Genomic DNA, 7,365 nt, shown 5'->3' with positions numbered 1-7,365 from the left:
TAACCGAAAACAAATGAAAAAAATACTAAAGTCAAAATAATGAATATCGTCTATTTAATCTTTATTTAATTTAAATAAAATACTTGGGCAAATGTCAAACAACCCCTCTTTAGCAGGGTTTTCCTCTTAAATTTGGAAGTCACAGGCTTTGATTCCAAAATTGCTTCAATGAAAATAGGGTTCGATTCCATTAAATTATCGGGCTCAAGGACTGAGCTTTACACTGTTCTCTTATGTCTTACCTTTCACCGCACATTGCTCCGCCGGCGGCTTCACTTTCTGAGGGATGCGGGTTGTTCTGGTTTAATCTTATCTTCTTCCTCTGCAATTTTAATAAGGAGGCCTTGAAGGGCGACATCAAAGGAATCTGTGAAGTCTATATTCGAGTGGTGAGGATCTGCGTATGTAAGCAAAGGAATCAACCCAATTACTTTTATTCGCAAGTTCTCTACTTCATCGGCACCCAATGACAGCAGATGTTGGTTGATGCTCCGATTGGCAGTGCCCTGCACGTTCTCTTCTGGTATATATACCGAATACGAGCTTCGATTGTGGGGTAAATGCCATTTGTACTGCGTGTACGCCGAATGCTCTGTGAAAAAACCGGAATGCAGCATGCAAGCATTGAGTCGAATATAGAACATCGCGTGAAGGAATCCCCCTGCGGTTGTAGGCAGAAGACGGACTTGGTGAAAAGTCTCAACACTTCCGCGGGGTCGTGGCAGATGCTTGGCCTTAGCCGGCATCCTAGCGTCTGACAGCGCGGAGACGAGCAACATTGCTTGAAGATGTGACCTCTGATTGACGCCTTATGGAGTCCGGGCGAGGGGCGCCTGCGAAGGAGAAGAGGATTTGTCTTCTTTTGGATTTCATGCTCTTCTGCCACCGCTCTATTTCTAACCGCCTCCGGGGATGGAAATAGGAAGGATATGGGATCCCGTGCTGGTTCTTGTACCACGGCTGGGCTTCGATTACAAGAATCGACATGTTCTTCACCTCCGGAAGAAGCAGAAGCTTATTTCCCCACGCGTTTGGTCTATCTCGCTCTCTCAGGAAATCCCAAGCAATCTGTCCCATAACCATGAAATGATCTCTGCCATGCCTTCTCTTCCACTGGGGTTTACTCCTCAGAAACTCCACGAGTTCGATCCAGGCATGGTCCCTCTCTGCCAAATTGAGATCTCCGACATGCCTGGACATGTCGAGGCCCGTGTAGACAGGAATGTAAAACGTCGTTGCTTTAGAAGGACGCGAAGTGAGGCATCGGTAGTGTTGGGGATTTTTCTGGTAAAATCCCAAAAACAAAAAAACTAAAACTGAACACACAGAGGCAATGCTCTGTTTTTCTGCCACAGGATCTTTGACACAGAGAAGCTTAAAAAAAATAATTGAGAACAGAGTATTACATACCCACACAAAGAGATTTGTATTCATTAAAATATAATGCCTGATACATATTCATCCTCTTTTACTGAGAGGGATTCACCAAAAATAAATACATTTCAACCAACAAAAGTTACTCTGTCTCCTGAGATTTTACACTACTGTGTGTAAAAACCTCATTTACATTTACTGGTGTAAAAATCTTTACATTTACTGGTGTAAAAATCTTTTACATATACTGCTGTAAAACAATTTTTACATATGCTTGCCAAAATAAAACATTATGTGCTCCTGCACATTACAAGCAAAACTTTAGCACACCAAATATTACACGCTATGTTCTAATATTTTCTTCGTCTTCGCACTGCTGTGCGATCCATACATACAAAGTTAACCTCTCAAGAAAATCTCCCCTGCTTCTTCTTCTATGCACTGTTGTGCAATATTCGCCTTACATACAATAGCAAAAGCTTGAACACATCTTACGCTGCTGCGTTTCACCTTTTTCTTCACATTTCAAAAAGTCAACACATCATCTATGCACTGCTGTGCATCTTCCCTCTACGAGCCCTTTTTTTTTGTTTCACTAGTTATATTAATGAACCCAGAACAAAAAACATAACATATGTCAAAACAAAAACGACTCCCAAAGCAAACATTATATTTACGTGCCGTAAATAAAAAATCTTCTACCAACTATCTACGACCAGGAGAAATTCATTAAATGTCTTAATGAGAAAATCTACGGTCAACCAAACGTTTATTTTACTCCACGCAATCTTATTTAATGCAGGCCTAAACGCAAGTTGGATCGATGGACGGCGGAGAGCGCTGAGCTGAATCGGACGGTTGACGGCGATTTCGGGAGCCCTTTTTATGCTGAACGTTAGGCTCCGATATGGCAGGTTTTGTGGACGTACAAAGGACCACGCGTCCAAAGTTGATTGCATCGGAGTCGTGAGTACGGAAACTGCTTGTAGACCAAAAGCGGTCCGATATGTGTCAGGTGGTTTTCTGGAATGGTTTTGATGGCAGATTCCGGCTGATGACTGCCCTGCCGTTGCTGTCCTTGCACAACAGTTGGAATTAATATTCCAACACTCCCCTTTAATTTCAACTGCTGGGCGTTTAGACATACCCAGACATTTCATCAGAAATTCAAAACTTTTCTGATCCAATGGTTTGGTCAGTATATCTGCTACCTGCTCCTTCTCTGCTCTCATGGGAGTTTTAATTTCATATCTCTCCCCTATAAGAATATTCATTTGATAGAGTTCTACCAGGGTCTTCATCAAATCTTCAATCTCTTCCTCTGTCATATTGACAAGGGTGTTGGCAGTGAAGCCCATCTTAGCCATCTTGACAAGAGTTACATATTGAACTCTATATTCTTTAAACATATCTTCAAGGAACTTTAATTCCTTTCTCCCATTCATGGGTTCTACACATTTCCTATCTTTAACTCCATCTTTTAAATAAACAGGGTCATCAACATGACTAGATAAAGCAAACAAAGAATTCATACCTTCATTTGTTGCCTCTTGTTCATTTCTCCTCAAGGGTGTCTCTTGCTGCCCTTGCGTTGGCACTGCTGTTTGGGGATGTACTTCAGCCATCTCCTCATCACCTTCATCACGAGACAAACAGTTTTTATTATTCACTGTTTTCTCTAAGCTTTCATCACAAGCTTTCTCCTCAATGAACTGAGGTTTTGCTGTCTTCACTTTCTCCATGCCTTGATAGGCTGTCTTGAGAGTTTCCCATGCTTCTCTGGATGTCTTAGTTGCTGCTATCCTTGGAAACACACTCTCATCCACTGCTCGATACAAGAAGTAGAGGGCCTTAGCATCCTCCTTCTTATAGTTCTTCAACAGCTCTTTCTCTGCCTGAGTTAAGCTATTAAACTCATCATCATTTGCTGGTTTTTCAAAACCATCCTCAACAAGTTCCCATAAATCTTCTGAGAAAAGAAAAGCTCTCATAACTATTGCCCAATAGTCATAGTTTTTTTCATTAAGCTATGGGAGCTGGGTGTTAAACATACCCATGCTAGTGCTGGTGCTGGCCATTCCTTGCACTTCTTAACTATGCTTGAAATTCTTGACTGTGTTTTTAAAATGACTCATTGTTTCTTCAACAGCGACACAGCAAATTAATTTGAGAAATACCTAAATCTTTTTGGCTGAGACTTCTCTCTGCTGGAGAAGCTGCTGCAGCAAAGAAACCTTCCTTCAGCTTCTTTGACGCCTTCAAAGAGCCTGGACTAGCTCTGATACCATTGTTGGGGATTTTTCTGGTAAAATCCCAAAAACAAAGAAACTAAAACTGAACACGCAGAGGCAATGCTCTGTTTTTCTGCCACAGGATCTTTGACACAGGGAAGTTTAAAAAAAATAACTGAGAACAGAGTATTACATACCCACACAAAGAGATTTGTATTCATTAAAATATAATGCCTGATACATATTCATCCTCTTTTACTGAGAGGGATTCACCAAAAATAAATACATTTCAACCAACAAAAGTTACTCTGTCTCATCCTGAGATTTTACACTGCTGTGTGTAAAAACCTCATTTACATTTACTGGTGTAAAAATCTTTTACATATACTGCTGTAAAACAATTTTTACATATGCTTGCCAAAATAAAACATTATGTGCTCCTGCACATTACAAGCAAAACTTTAGCACACCAAATATTACATGCTCTGTTCTAATCTTTTCTTCGTCTTCGCACTGCTGTGCGATCCATACATACAAAGTTAACCTCTCAAGAAAATCTCCTCAGCTTCTTCTTCTATGCATTGTTGTGCAATATTCGCCTTACATACAATAGAAAAAGCTTGAACACATCTTACGCTGCTGCGTTTCACCTTTTTCTTCACATTTCAAAAAGTCAACACATCATCTATGCACTGCTGTGCATCTTCCCTCATTTTCTGCTGCCGCACATTGTCTCATTCATCCCATGTCCAAATAAACATGAAACAAAACATTACCACTACGAGCCCTTTTTTTTTGTTTCACTAGTTATATTAATGAACCCAGAACAAAAAACATAACATATGTCAAAACAAAAACGACTCCCAAAGCAAACATTATATTTACGTGCCGTAAATAAAAAATCTTCTACCAACTATCTACGACTAGGAGAAATTCATTAAATGCCTTAATGAGAAAATCTGCGGTCAACCAAACGTTTATTTTACTCCACGCAATCTTATTTAATGCAGGCCTAAACGCAAGTTGGATTGATGGACGGCGGAGAGCGCTGAGCTGAATCAGATGGTTGACGGCGATTTCGAGAGCCCTTTTTATGCTGAACGTTAGGCTCCGATATGGCAGGTTTTGCGGACGTACAAAGGACCACGCGTCCAAAGTTGATTGCATCGGAGTCGTGAGTACGGAAACTGCTTATAGACCAAAAGCGGTCCGATATGTGTCAGGTGGTTTTTTGGAATGGTTTTAATGGCGGATTCCGGCTGATGACTGCCCTGCCGTTGCTGTCCTTGCACAGCAGTTGGAATTAATATTCCAACAGGTAGCGCTTCATCGTCTCGTGAAAAATCACCTCCGCCGTAAACTGATTGGTTGCCAACCATGAGCGCTCATCATGTGATTCTCCAGCCTCAGGATCGCCCTGTTTGCTCCACTGTAATGGCTGCCCCAGCCCTGAGTTAGCGATATGCGGACACATATTCGTCCACACACTCAAATTCCGGCATTCTGTCAAAAGAAGGTCGTTGAATTTGGAGAGCAGATTGTACATGTAAACATACCTGCCACTGCAGTCTCCTGATGCCGATTGTTGTAATCCCCAAAGCAATTCCGTCTAATCAGTATCCACCGATAGCCTGTTTGTATCCTTCGTCAGCGTGTGTCCTTTGGTAACAAGACTGACTTCTTGCTGCTGCGTCCTCCGTAAATCGGCCACACTTAGATCACTTCTAAATCGATGTGTCCTGCAAAGTCTGTAAAGAAGGCTGCCAACATAACAATCCACCAAATAGAAGAGCATAGAATAATGCATAACAGTATGTTCCAGAATTGCGATGCAGAATAGGTACTGTGGCTGTGGTTGGAACTTGGGTTTATTTCTTTGCAGATGCTGCTTTTTCAAAGTTATGCGGGACAACCAATGTTGAGTCACATTTGTCAAATGAGGACGAAGTTGCCTCGAACCCGAAATATTCAATATCATGGTGAAATATTTTGAAAAGTGTTTTCATAAACGCGTAGGATTCAAATTTGTCCGCAAAACCATGGAAATTCTGGTATGATTTTGTTAAAATTTAGTGGAAGTTTTTGGAAATATTGGTTGTGAGTTAAGATTTAAGATTGTAGATGTGGAGATTTTTGTTTAGGTTGTTGAATCTATTTTTATTATAAAAATAATATTCAAATAAAAAATATATAATATTAAAAATAAAATAAGATTTAAATAAAGATTATTTATTATTAAAAATAAAATTTAAACAAAAATTGTAAATGTGGAATTTTTTTTTATAAAACTGAATTTATTTTCAACATTTTATTTTAGAGTAATAATTAAATTTAAAAATCTAAAGATAAAAATATAGTCAAATTGAAACCTCAGTACAAAACTCTTTTCATAAATTAATATGATATACAAATTTGAAAGCCCCAAGGGTTAGCTAAGTTTGTTGAGTTCTTGTTGTTACATATCTTGCTAGTTTGAGGTCTGGGGTCAAATCTCCTCAAATTAAGGAAAAAATATTTCATTAATATTATAATTTAATTTCAATATTATATATATATATATATATATATGATCATAAGTATATTTTTATATATAGGGTAGATCTCTTAGGGTATTTTTATTTTTTAACTAAAAATAATACAAAAAAATTTATTAACTTGTATTTTATTATTTTGCATTAATTATTTTAACAATATTTTCATTAATATTATAATTTAATTTCTATATATATAAAATAAAAATGAGTATATTTTCATATATATATATATATATATATATATATATATATATATATATATATATATACGTGTCTAAAATCAGGATTTTACAAGGTATTTTCGAGCTTACTAAGAGCTGTTGATACAACAATTGTTCCGTCCAGAGATCCTATAGCTATATATTCGTCGGAATTGAAAAAGTAAATATTTACATTTGAAGTGTGTCATTCAATTTTTTTTTTTGTAAAACTAGAGAGAGTACAACTAAACATCCATTGGTGTTGCACTATTTAGATCCAGGGCAATGTATACTTCTTCATTGCTCTTGTTCAAATCCAGCCCAACAGAGTCTTCTTCGCTACTCTTGCCGCTCTCCTCCATCTTGAGCTTCAACTGCGCAATTTGTTTCTGCAACACATCCACCTCATCTTCTAATTGGCGAATTCGTTCCTTCTTCTCCAATTTTTGCTCATGCATGGCAAGATTCTCCAGTTTTTGTTGATGGATGCAACACTGCAGCATCGCCAACCCTTCCCGTATCTCCAAATGATCCTGCATAGATTTATTGCAAGCCTGCCTATTGCTACCTTTGTCTTGAGAATTTCCCACCCTTGGCCCCCCTGTCCTCGGCTTGCGACGACCCCATGAGCCCAACAGGGAGTTATCCTTTGCGTTGTGCACACTCATATCTATCTTCAGACTACCTCTGGTTAGCTTCTCCAGCATCCCATTATTGTGTCGTCCTCACTCCAGGTTACCCATGACCCACTGCTCCAAGAACCCACTGTCTTCCAAACTATCCTCTAAATCTAAAGAGTCTTTGAGGTATTGTTCCAGAACCCTCTCTCGGTCAAGCAAATTATCAACACTCAGACCAGTAGCCTTCACACTAGCGGTTGCACTCAAACAGACAACCCTCTGTATATCAAGACTCGAATAGTCCTCGAGTTTCTGTTCTAGAACTCCCTCCTATTCAAGCAAACTAACAACACTCAGACTAGCAGTCCTCACCCAAGCAGCCACACTTAGATAGGCAACCCCTTGA

The 7,365-nt window shown here is 39.1% G+C and overlaps 1 pseudogene; it reads right to left on the bottom strand.

The window, feature by feature from the left end:
- Positions 1 to 272: 272 nt before the first annotated feature.
- Positions 273 to 7,007, bottom strand: LOC149196035 (putative xyloglucan galactosyltransferase GT17 pseudogene; annotated as a pseudogene).
- Between the last annotated feature and the right edge of the window lie 358 nt (positions 7,008 to 7,365).

Source organism: Pinus tabuliformis, chromosome 2_2 (genome assembly GCF_031772625.1).
Source record: "Pinus tabuliformis cultivar Carrire ecotype Pingquan chromosome 2_2, CPIR1, whole genome shotgun sequence".
In the NCBI taxonomy this organism is placed as follows: domain Eukaryota; kingdom Viridiplantae; phylum Streptophyta; class Pinopsida; order Pinales; family Pinaceae; genus Pinus; species Pinus tabuliformis.
This window is presented reverse-complemented; position numbering and strand designations above follow the sequence as displayed.